General features: G+C 39.6%; 1 protein-coding gene across 1 annotated transcript in view; it reads right to left on the bottom strand.

Moving 5' to 3' along the window:
- LOC131898843 (protein FAM156A/FAM156B-like) overlaps positions 1 to 17,986 on the bottom strand; it is a 75,528-nt gene that overhangs the window by 38,863 nt on the left and 18,679 nt on the right. The window lies entirely within an intron of this gene.

Below are 17,986 nucleotides of genomic sequence, written 5' to 3' on the forward strand. Positions count from 1 at the left end.
TATCCTTTGGGGCCTTCTTCCCCTCTTAGGTCATACCTGAGCATCAAGGAACAATGTGCCTATTGGTCCAATAATGCATAGATGCCCTAGCTGTTACTGAGCTCCCAGGCAATGACAAGAAAAATCGCAAAAGCCTTCTGAATTATTTTTAGCTCTATCCAAACATAACTAAAAAATCATATTTTATAACAAAAACAGGTTTGATTTTTTAATGGAACTGTACACCATCGTTTTAATGACAGTAGGTTTGCCATAAAGACAGACAGGCAGTTCTTTACTTTTCACAGGGTCTCCCGGTGGGCCAGAGACTAAAAGAACTCCCTTTCATCTGAGTTCCACTATTTCCCTGAAGTATAGTCCCTTATTTTCTGGGCATGCTGTTTCCTCAACTGTAAGGATAAGAAGCCAGAGAATTCCGTATTCAGGCAAGGAGCTGAGAAGAAAGGCCCCGCTTCTGCTATAGCTCCGCCATGCACAGCACTTTCCCCTCCCGGGAGTTTCTATCTCTTAGAATTTAAAATCCATTGGTCTACATGATCTCTAAATCTTCCTTTCTACTCAGTATCCCATACAGACAGAAAAATAAGATGAGAAATAAGAAATTACAAGAATGAGTAAACTTTGTCACCCTGAAGAGTACCCAGACACCCAAAAGTAACCTCTAAGCTTAGGGCTACATGAACGACAAGCTTTTGAATTAAGAGAAATTTTCATTCTTAAGATATTTTTTAGTGCCCAACTGTGTCCTACCTAAACAGTATGGAGGTGCATGGACAACAATAGCAACTACTAAACTCCATTTGAGTCCTTCTATTTCAGGTGAGGTTTTTTTTTTTTTAAACAAACTTTTTCAAATAGTAAGCTCATCATATTTTTGCCAGTATGTAGTTCCTAGTGACAATGTAGGTTGTGTTGTTCTGTTACAGCACCTTTTCTGATTTGAAGGTGCATGAGGAACCCTTTACTTCTAAAGTCGTGACTCCAGAGCTTGTGGGCTGTTAGAAAATCATGTACGATTTGAGTATACACTTAAGAATCAAAGCCTATAAACTTCAGGTTACAAGTGTTACTACAGCCAGAGCCTAGGCCCTGGCAGACCACCTATCCTCAATAAGCCAATTAAACAAAGTAATGGTAAAAAGTGGAAAAATTTGTTTACTGCAGCCACAGTGGGCAGAGGAGCATAGCACTCCAGTGATCTGCCCCAAAGCCTATTTTCCACTATACAGAAGTGACTTTTAGTTTTTATGGTTTTGTTGTTGTTTGTTTGTTTGTTTTTTGTTTTTTGGGTTTTTTTTGTTTTTTGTTTTTTGAGATAGGGTTTCTCTGTGTAGCTTTGCGCCTTTCCTGGAACTCACTCTGTAGACCAGGCTGGCCTCGAACTCACAGAGATCCACCGGCCTCTGCCTCCCAAGTGCTGAGATTAAAAGCGTGTACCACCACCGCCCGACTTAGTTTTTTTGTTTGTTTAATTAAGAGATTTTTCTATTCATTTTACACTACCAACCACAGATTCCCCTCCTCTCCCTCCTCCTGTCCCCCAGCCTCCCCCTCCCCCCATTCCCACCTCCTCCAAGGCAAGGTCTCCCATGGGGAGTCAGCAGAGCCTGGTACATTCAGTTGAGGCAGGTCCAAGCCCCTCCTCCCTGCACCAAGGCTGCACAAAATGTCCCACCATAGGCACTAAGCTCATGCACCAGGGATGGGTCCCAATCCCACTGCCTGGGCCCCTCCCCCTAAACAATTCAAGCTAAACAACTGTCTTGCCTATCCAGAGGGCCTAGTCCAGTACCATGGGGGCTCCTCAGCTATTGGTCCACAGTTCATGTGTTTCCAATAGTTTGGCTGGTCATCTCTGTACATTTTCCCATCATGATCTGGATGTCCCTTGCTCACAGAATCCCTCCTCTCAGCCGGGCGGTGGCACATGCCTTTAATCCCAGCACTCGGGAGGCAGAGCCAGGCAGATCTCTGTGAGTTCGAGGCCAGCCTGGTCTACACAGTGAGATTCAGGAAAGGCACCAAAACTACACTGAGAAACCTTGTTGGGGGTGGGGATTCTTCCTCTCTCTCATCGATTGGACTCCTGGGGCTCGGCCTGGCCATGGATCTCTGCATCTGATGACTTTTAGTATTAAACAGAGGGCAGAATAAAGTATGCAGAACTAAGCTGTCTTGCTCAAGGTGCAGTCCTAGCCATCATATTTTAGACTCCAGTATCTTACAAGGTATGCCAAGGTATCAGAACTATGTGCAATCTCTTCAAGAGCAGCTTCTCCCTGTGCCTGGCACAGGTTTCAGTATTTTAGTTCCCCAAAGTGAAATTCCTGGGGAAATTTCCAATTCCTTGAGGTCCACTGTTGAACAGATAGCCAAAGGAAAAAATATTTAAGTATCTCTTTAGGACATCTTCATTCCTGCCTGGACACTTACACAAGGAAACAGCAGATTACACAGTCAAGAACAGGACTTGCTATTTCCCAGAGGAAAGCCTATGTGCTCTATCCTTGTCTGTAATGTAATCTTAGTGTGGAGAGATTGTTCAAATATATCCAAGGCAAGGTATCATAAGGTAAAAAATAAACACATGACTTAAATTTAGTAACTTTTGTGAATCAGGGTCTTAAGGAGACCAAGCTGACCTCCAACTAGCTATATAAATGAGGCTATCTTGAGCTCCTGATCGGCCTGCCTCTACCTCCTAAATTCTGGGATTACAAATATGCATGACCATGCCCAGCTCTGACTCAAATATAAATGTCTATTCAACTGATATACACAAAGATAACATCTAGGACATCTAGGACAGGGAATAGAGTTTGTGGTTGGTGACTGTGTTCCACCTCAGGTTCCAAAACTTGTGGTTTCTGTGAGCTGTTTTCCACCCCTTTTAAACATGTATTTATGAAGTTCTTTTTCTTTTGTTATTACTCTTTGGTTTTTACTTTTTGCTGAACTGGGGATTGAACTCAAAGCCTTGCAAGTGCTAAGCAAATGCTCTAATACTGAATGTATAGTCCTGACCACAAAGTACTCATTTAACTTTTTTTAATTATTTTTTTTAATTTTTATTTAATTTATACTTTATGTATGAGTTCTCTGCATGTATACCTGCATGCCGCCAGAAGAGGGCATCAGATCCTATTATAGATGTTTGTGAGCTACTATGTGGTTGCTGGGAATTGAATTCAGGACCTCTGGAAGAGCATCTCTCCAGCCCCAAAGTACTCATTTTAAATGAACAGTATCTTATATGAAATCTTGTAAGCTCATTTTTATACAACAAGTATGAGAAACAAATGTATAGGTCTTAACTGAAAACGTAGACCTTTGATGCAATTTAGGAGAACTTATTTTAAAACAAAAACAATATAGCAATGTCTGAATTTAGTAACATTTAAAAGGTCAGCAACAATCTCAAGGTACAGTAATGCAGACACTTGATAAATGTTCTCAAAGGAATTTTGCAAAATGTATCTCTAGCAGTCTCAGCAGGAGCCAAGATATTCTAAAGAGAAACACTTGTGCCTCTGCCTTGGGCTATCAAATTATTGAGAGACAATGGATCCTAAGAAATAGGATTTATCCCAGGAGTCCCATTGTGGGAAGGAAAAGGCTGGGCCCAGGTGTCAGTCAGAGGGGAGCTTGTCTCCTGGAAAGAGAGTTCACAGACTGCTGACAACTCTATGGCTGACCCTGCAGGGCTGACAGGCAAGTGTCAGCTGCTGGGAAGATCACATCCTGACCAGGACTGCTTAGTCATACCTAAGTGTCACCCCCTGCTGAATCCTAAACCAGACGTCGGGACCCAAAATGGAGGTGGCTGGCCCTCTTTATCGGTTCCTCTTCCCAGTGTGGATACACTGAAATCTCCTTCTTCTGCTCTTCACTATTAACCATCTCTCTAACTGGCTTATTGATGATGAATGAATGGCAGAGCCTGTCTTGTGAGGACTGCCAGGACCAGGCTGCTGAAACCCAGCAACTCCAGAATCATGTCAACTTGTAGAAATCAACAGGACAATTATCCTCTCAAATGTCGACAAGGATTTATTAACAATATTTGTTGTAATAGAAATAATACGCCTTCCCAGTGAGAAATTGCTCTGCACACTGAACATTTTAATTATGAATACTACATAATTAAGAGATTAATGAAGAAAAAAACTCTTTCTAACACTTGTCTAGCTCTGGCTAATGCTCAAAGAGGAGATGGCCAAAAACAGAAGATTTCACTAGCTTAAGTACACTTCAGGCTTACACACTCCACACATGTGGTCATCTGTAAATCTCTTTTAGATCTCAGCCCCAGGTTACACTTTGAGCAATGTAAACAGGCAGCAGACTCATGTCTGGCCACTTGGGCAGATGGGAGTTACACAGCAGAGAAATCGCCAGAATTTTTTCTTAAGTACACCTGTGTTGTTCTTTTCACTTAGTTGTTACCTGGGTTCATTTTGCCCACCTGTCAGAACTATGTTTTTACTGAGAAGAGCAAGGGGAGTTAATGGCAGACCAGGACTTAATGGTGCTTGGGACCCTGCACTGCCCCCTAGCATTGCCCCTTAGAGGCATGTTCTTTGATACTGGCTGGTTGTAAGTCAGGGTTATCTCCTTTTGTTACAGGATGGAGCCTAATTGGAGGATAATCTTGCTGAGTAAACATTAGCAGAAACTTCCCCAACAACCTTAAACTTCAATTGTGGCAGAGACTTGGCTTTCACGGTTTCTAACAAGTCTTGTTAGTGCACTACTTCTCTTCCAGTCTTTCTTTTTTAGGGAGAGGGTAGAGACGGGGTTTCCCTGTGAAGCTCTGGCTGTCCTGAAATGCACTATGTAGTCCAGGCTGGCCTCGAACTCAGAGATTCATCTGCCTCTGCCACTCAAGGCTGGAATTAAAGGCATGTACCACCAACATCCAGTCTTATCTTCCAGCCCTCTTGTAGGCAGCAATCCTTTAGCTAAATTCTACTTTGTACAATTGAATGGTTTCTAAGCAAGCTTATTTAAAAATCCTTTATATTTTTGACAAGGAAGCCAAAATTATACAATGGAAATAAAGCATCATCAACAAATGGTGCTTGCAAAACGTCGTCATGTAGAAGAATGCAAATAAATTCATATCTATCACCATGCACAAAACTCAAGTCCAAGTCGATCAAAGACCTCAACATAAATCCAGATACACTGAACCTGATAGAAGAGAAAGTGGGAAATAGCCTTGAACGCATCGGCACAGGAGAAAACTTCCCGAATAAAACACCAGTAGCACAGAAACTAAGATCAACAATTAATAAATAAGACCTCATGAAACTGAAAAGTTTCTGTTAACGCAAAGGTCACTGTCAATAAGATAAAACAGCAGCCTACAGAATGGAAAAAGATCTTGATCAACCCCATATCTGACAGAGGGCTAATCTCCAAAATACATAAAGGACTCAAGAAACTAGACATCAAAAAACCAAATAATCAGATAGGCGGTGGTGGTGCATGCCTTTAATCCCAGCACTCAGGAGGCAGAAGCAGGCACATCTCTGAGTTAGAGGTCAGCTTGGTCTACAGAGCGAGTTCCAGGACAGCCAGAGCTACATAAAAAGACCCTGTCTCCAAAACCAATAAATAAATAAATAATCCAATTAAAATGGAATACAGATCTAAACAGAGAATTCTCAACAGAAGAATCTCAAATGGCTGAAAGACATTTAAGGAATTGGTCAACATCCTTATCCATCAGGGAAATGCAAATCAAAACAACTTTGAGATACCATCTTACACATGTCAAAATGGCTACGATCAAAAACATTGAAGACAGCTTACGTTGGAGAAGATGTGGAGCAAGAGGAACACTCCTCCACTGTTGGTAGGAGTGCAAACTTGTACATCCACTTTGTAAATCAGTATGGCTGTTTCTCAGAAATTTGGGAATAAAACTACCTCAAGACACAGCTATACCAATCTTGGACATATACCCAAGGAATGCTCAATCATACCACAAGGACTCAACTATGTTCACAGCAGTTTTATTCATAATAGCCAGAACCTGCAAACAATCTAGATGTCCTTCAACTGAAGAATGGATAAAGAAAATGTGGTACATTTACACAATGGAGTACTACTCAGCTATTAAAAACAATATAATGAAATTTGCAGGCAAATGGATGGAACTAGAAAAAAAATCATCCTGAGTGAGGTAACCCAGACCTAGAAACACAAACATGGTATGTACTCACACATAAGTGGATATTAGCGCTAAAGCAAAGGATAACCAGGCTACAATCCACAGACCCAGAGAGGCTAAGTAACAAGGAGGACCCAAAGGGGGACTCTAGTATCTCCCTGGGAAGGGAAAATAGAAGAGATCTCCTGGGTAGACTGGGGTGGGAACATAGGGAACCAGATTGGGTGGGTTGGAGGGGGAGAGTACTAAAAGAGATGACTGGAAAGGGGGTGCATTTCACAGTCAGATAGAAACCTGGTGCAAGGGAAACTCCCAGGAATCTACAAGGATGACCACAGGTAAGACTCCTAGCAATAGCAGATATGTAGCCTGAACTGGCCATCTCCTGTGACCATGCAAAACTTCCAGTGGAGGGATTGGGACACCAACACCCAGCCACAAAACCTTCAACCTACAGTCTGTCCTGCCTATGGGATGTGCTGAGGTAAGGATGGCACAGAGATTGTGGGAACGGCCAACCAGTGGTGAGTGGTCCGGCCTGAGACCCATGCCACAAGGGGAGCCAACCTCTGACACTGTCTCGAGTGCAAGGGCCCAGAAGCATATAGCCAAGTGACCTATGATAATTGGCAAAAAAAATAAAAGGTCTATGAAATGATGCCTAACAATATTTCATAGACTGGTGTCTAGCCCAGTTTTCATCAGATAATCTTCACCAAGCAACTGATGGAAACAGATGTAGACCATAGCCAAATGTGGTGATATACTGTGCACCCCAATAAAACTTATCTGGTGATCAGAGGACAGTGATAGCACACACCCTTAATCGTATCACTGAGTTCAAGGCCACACTGGGAACAGAGCCAGGTTTGGTGGCACACACCTTTAATCCCAACACTTGAGATCTCATGCCTTTGCTTGGAAAGCACACACACCTTTAATCCCAGGAAGGAAGATGGCAGGGCATAAAAAGGTATATAAAGTGTGAGGAAACAGGAACTCACTGTCTTGAGACTGAGGACTTCATAGAGGCTTGTTATGCTTCTCTGATCTTTCAGCTTTCACCCCATTATTTGGCTCTGAATTTTTTTATTAATAAGATTCATGTTACATTTGGTGCCCAACATGGGGCTGAATGATTATTTTTATAAGTATCTGAGGGACCGTGGGACTGGGCAGGACCTAAAAAAACTTACGACTACATTTGGCTGCCTAGCATGTTGGCTTGAGTTTCCACGTAAAGCCTGAGAGAACTTAATAAGAGATTCTAAAATGGAGCCAAAAACAGCTTCCTACTTCATGTCTCATGTGGGTCGTGAGACATCACAGCATTCGGGCTTGAGTGCAGCATAGTGGATTCCTGCATGGGTACATAGAGCTGGCTCCCAGTGCGTAGTACACTGCATGGTGGATTTACTTTTCACTCATACAGACAAAAGGGTTTATGGGCCAGCTGCATGCTACCTGATGGCAACATGGACAAAATTGAAATATGTACACCACACCATCAATACTTATTCAGGATTTCAATGAGCAACTGCTTTGAGTTCTGAAAAAGCTGATTCTGTAATCACTCATTTGCTAGAAGTTATGGCCATCATGGGCATACCTGCCCAAATTAAAACTGACAATGCTCCATCACATGTCTCTGTTAAAATGAAACAGTTTTTTGCTTATTACAATATAAAGCATATTACAGGTATACCACATAATCCTACAGGTCATGCAGTTATAGAAAGATCAAACAGAACTCTAAAGGATATGCTAAATAAACAGAAAGGGGTAACAAAACCCTCCAGAAATAGACTACATAATGCTCTATTAACTTTGAATTTTCTTAATGCCAATGAGAAAGGAACAACAGCTGCAGAGAGACATTGGATAATAGAAAAAACTACAGAATTAAATCAGCCTATATACTTTAAGGATGTGCTGACCTCAGAATGGAAACCAGGATATGTGTTACATTGGGGACGTGGTTTTGCTTGTTTCTACAGGAGAAGATAAGCTGTGGGTACCATCAAAATTGATAAAGGTTCGATTTGAACAAGAGAAACCTCTTAATTAGAGGAGGTGATAGTTCATCAACCAGCATGAACATCCAATTTAAACTAACTTATACCAATAACACATGCCTTTTCATTTAATCAGATAATAACTTGCCAAAAAGGAACATCCCCAAAAAATCTTGGGGAAAGGTTTTTGGTTTTGTCTTTTAGAAGAATGAAGGTTAAGGAATCTGAAGAACACTGGACAAATGGGACAACTGAAGAAAAGGGACAAACCATCTATCCCAGGAAACAGAGTGAAATGGCGTATGGGTATATCATCTAAAAAAATTTATGTCTTCCTAAATGTTTGTTTCTGCTTTTCTCTAAAGATTTAACACTATTGGTCTTCTAATAGTCCCAGTTCAATTAAAATTTAAAGCTGACTTTGGAGTTGGAGAATGGCTCTCTCCTTCTTTAAACTCAAGCATGTTGTTAAAAGGAAAATGCAAACTCCCTGTATCATGCCAGAAGAAAAGAGCCATCTTCTGCTATGGGACAGGAGAAAAGCCAAATTAATTAAGGGACTATTCTATTACTAATCTCAACTCTTTGATTCTATTCTGATTCTTTAAACTTTTCTTAAAGTATGAATTTTATATCAAAATTTACAAGATTTATATATATATACATTTTAAACTTTGTTAAGATATGAATGGTCATATAGAGTACTAACTAATTCTAGAAAGAAAAAAGGCTTCAATTAGCTGCATATGTATGTCTTTGTGTTCAAGTCTCTTTATCAGTTTTCTGCAGGAAATCACGGCCAGGCCTAACATCAACTGAAGTCTCCAGGAAGAAGATGGGGCCCCACAATAACAATTCCATGTGGACAATAATAACATCACTAAGCTGACAAACATCATCTACACATCAGCTTTGAACTACAAAGTGCTCAGAGCAATTTTGAGAGGGCTAGCCGAAATGATTCAGTCTCAAAGACTACTTGAATAAGGATTTGAGATAAACCCTGAACTTTGGCATTATACACAGACTGGATAATGAAGGATATAGTTACCTTTCCTGGAATTTGACAATTAACCTAAAATTTTTCTTTTCAGGATAAAGATAACTTCACCCATATCTAGCAGGAAGCAATTTTAAGAATACGACACCCACATTCCCAAAGAGGTGGTGTGGGGCAGATGGTTTTTTGGTCTTTTAATGGGTTTTGGGTCTGGGATAATTTTCATTGATTAGGGGGGTTGGTTACAAGTTGTTGTCAAGGGTTAGGAAAAGGGCTAAGCAAAGGAGATTAGATTTAAGGTTCTTGTTTAAAAAAAAGAAAAGAAAAGAAAAGAAAAAGACAATTACTAGTTTTAAATACTTTACATTGGATTGGATTGTTTTATATTGTATACAAAATATATATATTGAAATTGATATCGTTAGAAAATGCTATATGTATATTTCTAACTGTATTTATACTGTTCATTTAACAATGTAATACAATTTTTTGATCCTTGAATGTTGTTATTACCAACTATTAGGATATAAAGAAATGAAAGTTAGTAGTTAGACATTATAATAGAACTTATAGTTATATTAGGTATGTTCTCAAATTTGAGCAGATATATTTTAGATAGACAGGTCATCTTCAAACCCTTCAGAGATCTATAGAATATGGCATTTAAAATGTTTTAATAACTTAGAAAATTTTTCTTTTTTGTTATGACTATGAGACATGTCGGCTGCTGGCCGTACCAATCTACTTCAGAGAAAGTATGGGCATTGAAAAAACTGCAATTGGAGTTAACTTTCATTGTGGCAAAAGTTAGCCACTGGACAAGAAAGTATCCTCGAATCAACTGCTGACAAACAGGACAGACAGGACACGAAACAAAGGACTGCTGATTCTTGCCAAAACAAGTGTGGTTATGGCTTTATCAAAAGGTATCTTCTGAGGCTAGGACAATATGGCACCATCCCTGAAGGGGCCTTCGCAATCCGGAAAAGGCAGCTTAATAGGCAGTGGGCCGATGGCTTCTGATGTGCAATGGAACAGCATCTTAAACAGTTATTCTTGAAGAGCAATTAAGCTCACGTCTCTCAATAGTAAAATGGCATTTAATAGAGGGATGTGGAGAAGAATGGGATGCTGAGATGGAGCCACATACACACATAGCCAAGAAGAATTGACAGCTGAATTCCAAAAACATCAACAATTTCCAGAATTTAAAATCCTGAATCATGACATGACACTAGTGGAATTCAGGTGTTTCTGGTATATAGACTGCTCTCACCAAATGTGAGGTTGAACTGTTGACCTTGTGTATATCCTACTTCACAAATGAGTCTGTCAGATACGTTAAGCCTATAGGCTGAAGATGATGCCCTAACACTGCGGAGAAACCTCAGATGACTGTCCAAGCAGCTGGCTGTTTCTGTCAACTCACAATTTTTTGGAAGTTGCTTGTATGTACTTCCTGTTTTTATTTTTGTTAGCTAATATTATTTCCTTCTTGGGTCTCTGAGGGAGTTGAAGATTAGTTATAGTTGAAGATTAATTAGGATAGAAAGTGAATTAGATACAATAGGACAGATAATGAAATTATTTTCTCTGAATTTGTCAAACACAAATGGACTAGACATTGTTTAGGTATTTATTACTTGTATATATTGTATATAGTTATTGTACTTTTGTATATAGTTTTTCTTATGTTAGTTATAAGCTTTTTCCTTTCTTTTTATTAAAAAAGAAAAGGGGAAATATGGTGATATTTTATTTGTATTAAAATGTTATTTGTATGTTAATAAAGTTGCCCGGGGGTCAGAGCTATTAGCAAGCCATAGGAAAGCTGGGCGGTGGTGGCGTACGCTTGTAATCCCAGCACTTGGTAGGCAGAGCTAGGTAAGTCTCTGTGTGTTCAAGATACAGCCAGCATTGGATATACATGTCTTTAATCTCAATACCAACCACAGAAGACCTGGAGGTCTGTACAGACAGGCAGTGATGAGGCGGTCATGTGGTTGGGTTTACAACCAATGAGAAGGCGGAACAGAAACTCTATATAATAAAGACTTTAACACAGGAAGTAGCTCTCTTTCGCAGAGGTAGGACCATCGCAGGAGGAAGGGTAAGGTTTTTGCTCTTAGCTCTGACCTCTTGGCTTTCTTCTTTGCATTGGTTCTGTGTTTCTTATTTAATAAGATGGTTGGTTACATCTACAATGGACCCCAGAGTTGGCAGGGTAAATGTGACTCTCCTGGGTACCTCCACCATATTGGGAGGCTAAAGTTGGTGGAGTCAGCAGCCAGGGCTGCCACTTCAATCTTAGCCACGCTGCAGTTTATAATGATCATAAAAGGCTTATAGATACACAAAAGACAGATTCAGATGGAATAAACCTCTAAATGGTTTACATTATATGTAAAAATGTACACAGACTTGGGAGAGGAAAGGAAGATAGACAGTTATATAAAGAAATAGATAATTTTTAAAAAATAAAGTCTTCAAAGAGAAAGTAAAAGTAATATAAAAAATAAGCCACATAAAGATAGATGTTACAGAGAGTCTGGATTTTACTGTCTTTGGGATTTTTAACTACAAAAAGACATTTGATTGTAAAGGCTAAATTAAACCAATATACATATTTTAAAGGTATCTTGACTTTAAAACTTGGATCTAAGGTTATGCTGTTTTGGAAAGTAGGCTCTGCTTTTGTTTCCAAAGGAAGCAAGATGCTATGGGTTTTTTCCAGGTTAAGATGTATTAGATTTGATCAAGCGAGACCTCCTGAAACTTAACAAATGGTACCTATCAACAAAGGTTATAGTCGGTCTTCCTAGGACTTGACTATTACCTCGAATTTTCTCAGGATCCCAATAAGATTGCCAGTGGCCCAATCAGAAGGAAGTAGCCTAGAACACTATGCCCACATTCCCAAAAAAAGGATTACTGATGTTTGTGTTTGTTTAGGTTGTTGGTTACAAATTGTTATTGGTCATAGTCAATCTCTAAAAGAAAGGGGGATATGATATAGAAATGTAGGATATAGAAATGACAGGATAAAGGGTAGATTATTGAATCTATGTTGAAAAGAAAAAAAGAGGATACAGATGTAAGATAAAAGGTAGATTATTGAATCTACTCTGAAAAAAGAGAATATGGACATGATAAGACAAAAAGATAAATTAAGGAATCTACTTTTTAAAAGCAACTACTAGTTTTAAATATTTTACACTGGACTGGATTTTTATATATTATATACAAATTATGTATATTGATACAAATTTGAGATTGATTTTGATAGAAAATACTGTACATATATTTCTAATCTTGTTCAAGGTATTGTACATATACAGTTCATTTAACAATATAATGCAAATTGCTAGTCCTTGAAAGTTATTATTACCAACTAATTAGGATATAAAGAAATGCAAGTTAACAGTCATTACAATCAAACTTGTAGTCTTATTAGGTATGTTTTCAAGGTTAAACAGAAATATATTTTAGATAGACAGGTCATTCTGAAACACTTCAGAGATCTATAGAATATGGCATTTAAGATGTTTTAGTAAAATAGGTTCTATTTTTTATTACTATGAGACATGTCTGCTCCTGACAGCACCAATCTACTTCAGAGAAGATGTTGGGCATTGAAGAAACTCCTTATGGAGTTTACATTTTTTTTTTGTTGCAAATTAGCCACTGGGCAAGAAAATGTACATCGACTGCTGACAATATGTTGTCCAAAATGGACAAGCAGGACACAAAACAAAGGACTGCTGATCCTTGCCAAGACAAGGCAGGGAGACCCTTTAGAAAATCCTGCTTCACAGATGAGTCTGTCAGACATGCTAGGCCTATAGGCTGAAGATGGATGTTCCAATGTGTAGAGAAATCTTGAGTGCATGTCCAGGCAGTCAGCTGTTTCTGTCATTTCTCACATTTTTTGGTAGTCGCTTCCTGCTTACTCAGTAAATATTATTCCCTTCTCAGGTCTCTGAGGGAGTTGAAGATTAGATAGTTATAGTTTTTCGTTAACAAATTCAGAAAAGAAACTCACTAAGGTGTATAAGTGTATAAATTTGAAAGACATCAAAAGGTAGTTTTCAGTTGGCAAAACAAGTTAGGATAGAAAGTGAATTAGGTACAACACTTTGGACTCACCAAAATAGGCTAAATAATGGAGTTTTTTTTATCTGAATCTGTCAAATGTTAATGGACTGGAGATTGTTAATGTAATTCTTGACTATATATATTGCATATCCTTATTGTACTTATTGTATATAGTTTTTCTTACATTAGTTATAACCTTTTATTATTTTAGACAAAAAGGGGGAAATGTGGTGATATATTGTGCACCCCAATAAAACTTATCTGGGGATCAGAAGACAGAGCCAGCCACTAGATTGGACATAGAGGCCAGACAGTGATGGCACACACGCCTTTAATCCCAGGAAGGAAGATGGCAGGGCATAAAAAGGTATATAAAGTGTGAGGAAACAGGAACTCACTGGCTAGAGACTGAGGATTTCCTAGAGGTAAGAGATTGTGGCTGGCTTGTTCTGCTTCTCTAATCTTTCAGCTTTCATCCCCATAATTGGCTCTGAGTTTATTAATAAGACTTTTAAGATTCATGTTACAGCCAAACATTAGGCTGAGCTTGGGGAATCCTGAAGAGAGGGTGAAAGGATTGTACAAGCCAGAGGGCTCAAGGATATCACAAGAAAACCCAAAGAATCATCTAACCTGGGCTCATAGGAGCTCAGAGAGTCTGAACCAACAAGCAGGGAGCCTGAATGGGACCGACCTAGGCCTTCTACATATATGTGACAGTTGTCTAGCTTGGTCTACTTGTGGGACTCCAAACAGTGGGAGCAGGGGCTGTCCCTCTGGCTCTTTTTCTGCCTTTTGGGAACCTATTCCTCATACTGGGTCACCTTGCCCAGCCTTAATACAACAGAAGGTGCCTAGTCTTACGTCAACTTGATATGGCATTCTTTGTTGCTATTCATGGGAGGCATGCCCTTTCCTGAACAGAAATGGAGGAGTAGATGGAGGGAGCAGAGGGGAGGTGGTGGGAGGGAATGAGAGGAGAGGAGGGAGCAGAAACTATGGTTGGGATGTAAAATAAATAAGTTTAATTAATAAAATAAATCCTTTATAGCATCAATTTTACTACTTCAAGTTTCTCCTGCATCAGTAGCATATATTTTCTATTTCAGAGACAATGGAGGAAATTTTAAGCATTTTATGGCAGATATTTATGCTGAATTATTGAGATCTGGGTTTAAACAAAATATACTAATTACCTAATAATAAACTAAACAACTTCAGAATTCAGCATGGGGCAATATATTATCTCAAATACAGAAAAATACATGTGACATACAAAATGTGTTGTAAGTGGGGACCTGTTAAAAGGGATGTATGTGAGTAGCTGAGCCACAGTTATTTTTTCCCCTTCTTTCTTGTCTATGTATTCCAAAATGACTACAATAGAAATAAACTGTTAGGCTGGACATGATGACACAAGCTCAAAAAAAGACTATCAGGATAATCAGACTTCCAGGCCAACTGGACTGCATAACCAGACCTCTCAAAATAATATACCAAAAGATATGAAATGCCATTTTAGAGTAAGGGATTAATGATGGAGTGAGGGTATGAAAACATGGCTTCACCAGACTTTGTAAACTACAACCCACTGGACAGACTCAAGGGAGCAGTTAGGCCTCTTCATGATGACAATGAAGTCAGCTTGTCAGTGGCCATATAAAAGAGGTATAATTTATGCTGGTCTTCTCTGCAAAACTGATAACCCCTTTAATGTGGAAATGATAGGACAACTGTGGTGAATGAAGCCAAGGATCCCGTTGTTAACAAATACAAAAGGATTCACAATTGCTAAAATAAGCAAAACCAAAACATAAAAGTGAAGAAAGACTTATTATCTGCAACATGCAAGGAGAGCACAAGGGCTATTTTCAAAGCAAAGCTCTCCTGGGAACAAAGAAGCATGGGCATTTTATTCAGGGATCTATACATATTCATAAGGGGTGGACCCATTCCTAAGAATGTTCAGCTTAAGGTCAGAGAGCACATGTCTAAGGAGATTAAAGTGATGAGCAGGAATGCTTTTCTCTGGGCAGGCTCAGTTTATACCATAAAGTTCTAGCTGAAAATAAATGAAAGAACACCTTGAAGGAACATTAATACAGGAGTCTGCCCTGAAAGTAAAGGTCAGCTAGCTCTCTCTAGCGCTCTCGCTCTCTCTCTCTCTCTCTCTCTCTCTCTCTCTCTCTCTCTCCCTCTCCCTCTCCCTCTCCCTCTCCCTCTCCCTCTCCTCCCTCTCCCTCTCCCTGATGGCAGCAGAATCTCTTCCTTGCTCTCAGCATCCCACCCCCAGCAGCTCTAGGCCTTTCCACTTATTCCAATAAAGAGGCCAATTTCCACAGCTGTCACTCTGCCTTCCTCTGGGTGGAATTTAAAACAATGTACATGTTCAAGAAGCTTACTAAATCAGAATACGTGGGGTCCAACATTTCTATTGAGATTATAGGACAGGGTCTAATTGAGCTACATTAGCACAAGTTCAATGATTATAAGGAAAATAGATATTAAGAGTCCAGGGCTATAGAGATGGCTCAGTGGTTAAAAGCACTTGCTAGTCTTCCAGAGGACCCAGTTTCAGTACCTAACACCCACAGCAAGTGCCCTACAACTGTTCATAACACCAGGTCTAGGAGAGTCAATATCCTCTTCTAGCTCCTAGAGGAACTGCATACACAAGTGCACATACATTCAGGCACAAACATACACACATAAATAATACATATTTTTTCTCAAGACAGGGTTTCTCTGTGTAACTTTAGGGCCTGTCCTGGATCTCACACTGTAGACCAGGCTGGCCTCAAACTCACAGAGATCCATCTGGCTCTGCCTCCCGAGTGCTGGGACTAAAGGCGTGTGCTACTGCCACCCGGCATAATACGCATTTTGTAAGAGTACCAGAAGTATTCACCTTCACAGGTAGAGAGTTTAGAAAAATAGTTGGTCTGTGCAGTGGTATGGTGCTGTGGATATCACTTTGTATGCTGTGAATGTGTTGCTCTGATTGGTAAATAAAGTACTGTTTGGCCAGTAGCCAGGCAGGAAATATAGATGGCACAAAGAGGAGAGAGGAGAATTCTGGGAATAAGAAGGCTGAGTCAGGAGTCAACAGCCAGACACAGAGGAAGCAAGATGTAAAAGTACCAGTAAGCCACAAGCCATGTGGCAACATAGAGATTAATAGAAATTGGTTAATTTAAGATATAAGAACTAGATAGCAAGAAGCCTGCCATGGCCATACAGTTTATAAGTAATATAAAGTCTCTGTGTGTTTACTTGGGCCTGAGTGGCTGCAGGAGCCGGATGGACACAGGAAAACTCCAGCCACAAATGGCGCCAGAACGTGGGGCAAGAGTTTCCACCTAAAACCTGAGAAAGCTTAAAAGAAAAAGATTCTAAACCAGAGCTAAAAACAGCTTCCTAGTTGTCTCTCTCAAGTTAGCCACAGCCTGCATGCTTGAGCTACTATATGGCAGGTTCCTGGCATGCGCACTTCACCTGCAGTATGGCGGGAATAAGGCATCTGCAAGCCACACATTACATTGCTTGGTGGATTTAGCCTTTGCTAGTACAGAGCCCCCCCCAAAAAAAAAAAGGTTTCTGGGCTACACGCTGCTTTGACAGAAGCATAGACCACTGTTTCTGAGAGTCGATGGTACACATGACTACCAGACCCAGAGCTGGTGGTAAACATACCACCGCCATGTTGGGAAGCTGAGGTAGGCAGAAAATGCTGCAGTTTAAAGCAATAGATCACAATAAGACAGATTCAGATGGGATAAACCTCTAAACCGTTTACAATGTGTGTAAAAATGTATGTAGGCTTGGAAGAGAGAAAAAATGTAATATATTCAGTTATATAAAGAAATAGGTAAGTTTTAAAAAATAAAGTCTTTAAAGAGAAAGTAAAAGTAATATAAAAAAATAAGCCACATAAAGATGGATATCACACAGAGAATCTGGATTGTGTTGTCTTTGGCATTTTTAACTGCAGAGAGACGTTTGATTGTAAAGGCTGCTCAGTTAAACCAATATGTATATTTTAAAGGTACCTTGACTTCAAAATTTTGATCTAAGAATATGTTGCTTTGGAAAGGAGGCTCTGCTTTTGTTTCCACAGAAAGCAAGAGGCTGTGGATTTGTTCAAGATTAAGATACGTCAGGTTTGACCAGCCAAGATCCCCGAATGGTCTCCGACGACACGATGGCCCAAATGATCCAATATCCAAAACTGTTTCAAGGCAATTGGCCCAGACAATACAGTCTCATGGACTACCCCATAATCCTAAAATTTTCTTTATGTCCCCATAAGAATACAGCACCCTCATCCAGCAGGAAGTAGTATGAGAAGCTATGCCCAAATTTCCAAAAATACCAAGCTGGCTTTGGAGATGGAATTGGCTCACCACTTCTCTAAACCCAAGCATATTTCTAAAAGAAAAGGTTGAAGGATTCTTCTGTCCCATATCAGAAGAACCTTCTGGTGTGGGACACAGAAAAACCAATATTTTTATTTAAAACAGGTTTATTATAAATACAATCTCTTTCAAAGAAGAAAAGAGAATAGTATAGATGTGATAGGATGAAAGGGTAGATAATGAGCCTACTTTTATAGAACAACTTGTTTAGAAATGTTTTACATTGCTATGGATTTGAGTTTACTGATACAAGTTTAAACTTAATTTTGTTATACTGTATATA

The sequence above is a fragment of the Peromyscus eremicus genome, chromosome X, assembly GCF_949786415.1.
Source record: "Peromyscus eremicus chromosome X, PerEre_H2_v1, whole genome shotgun sequence".
Taxonomy (NCBI): Eukaryota; Metazoa; Chordata; class Mammalia; order Rodentia; family Cricetidae; genus Peromyscus; species Peromyscus eremicus.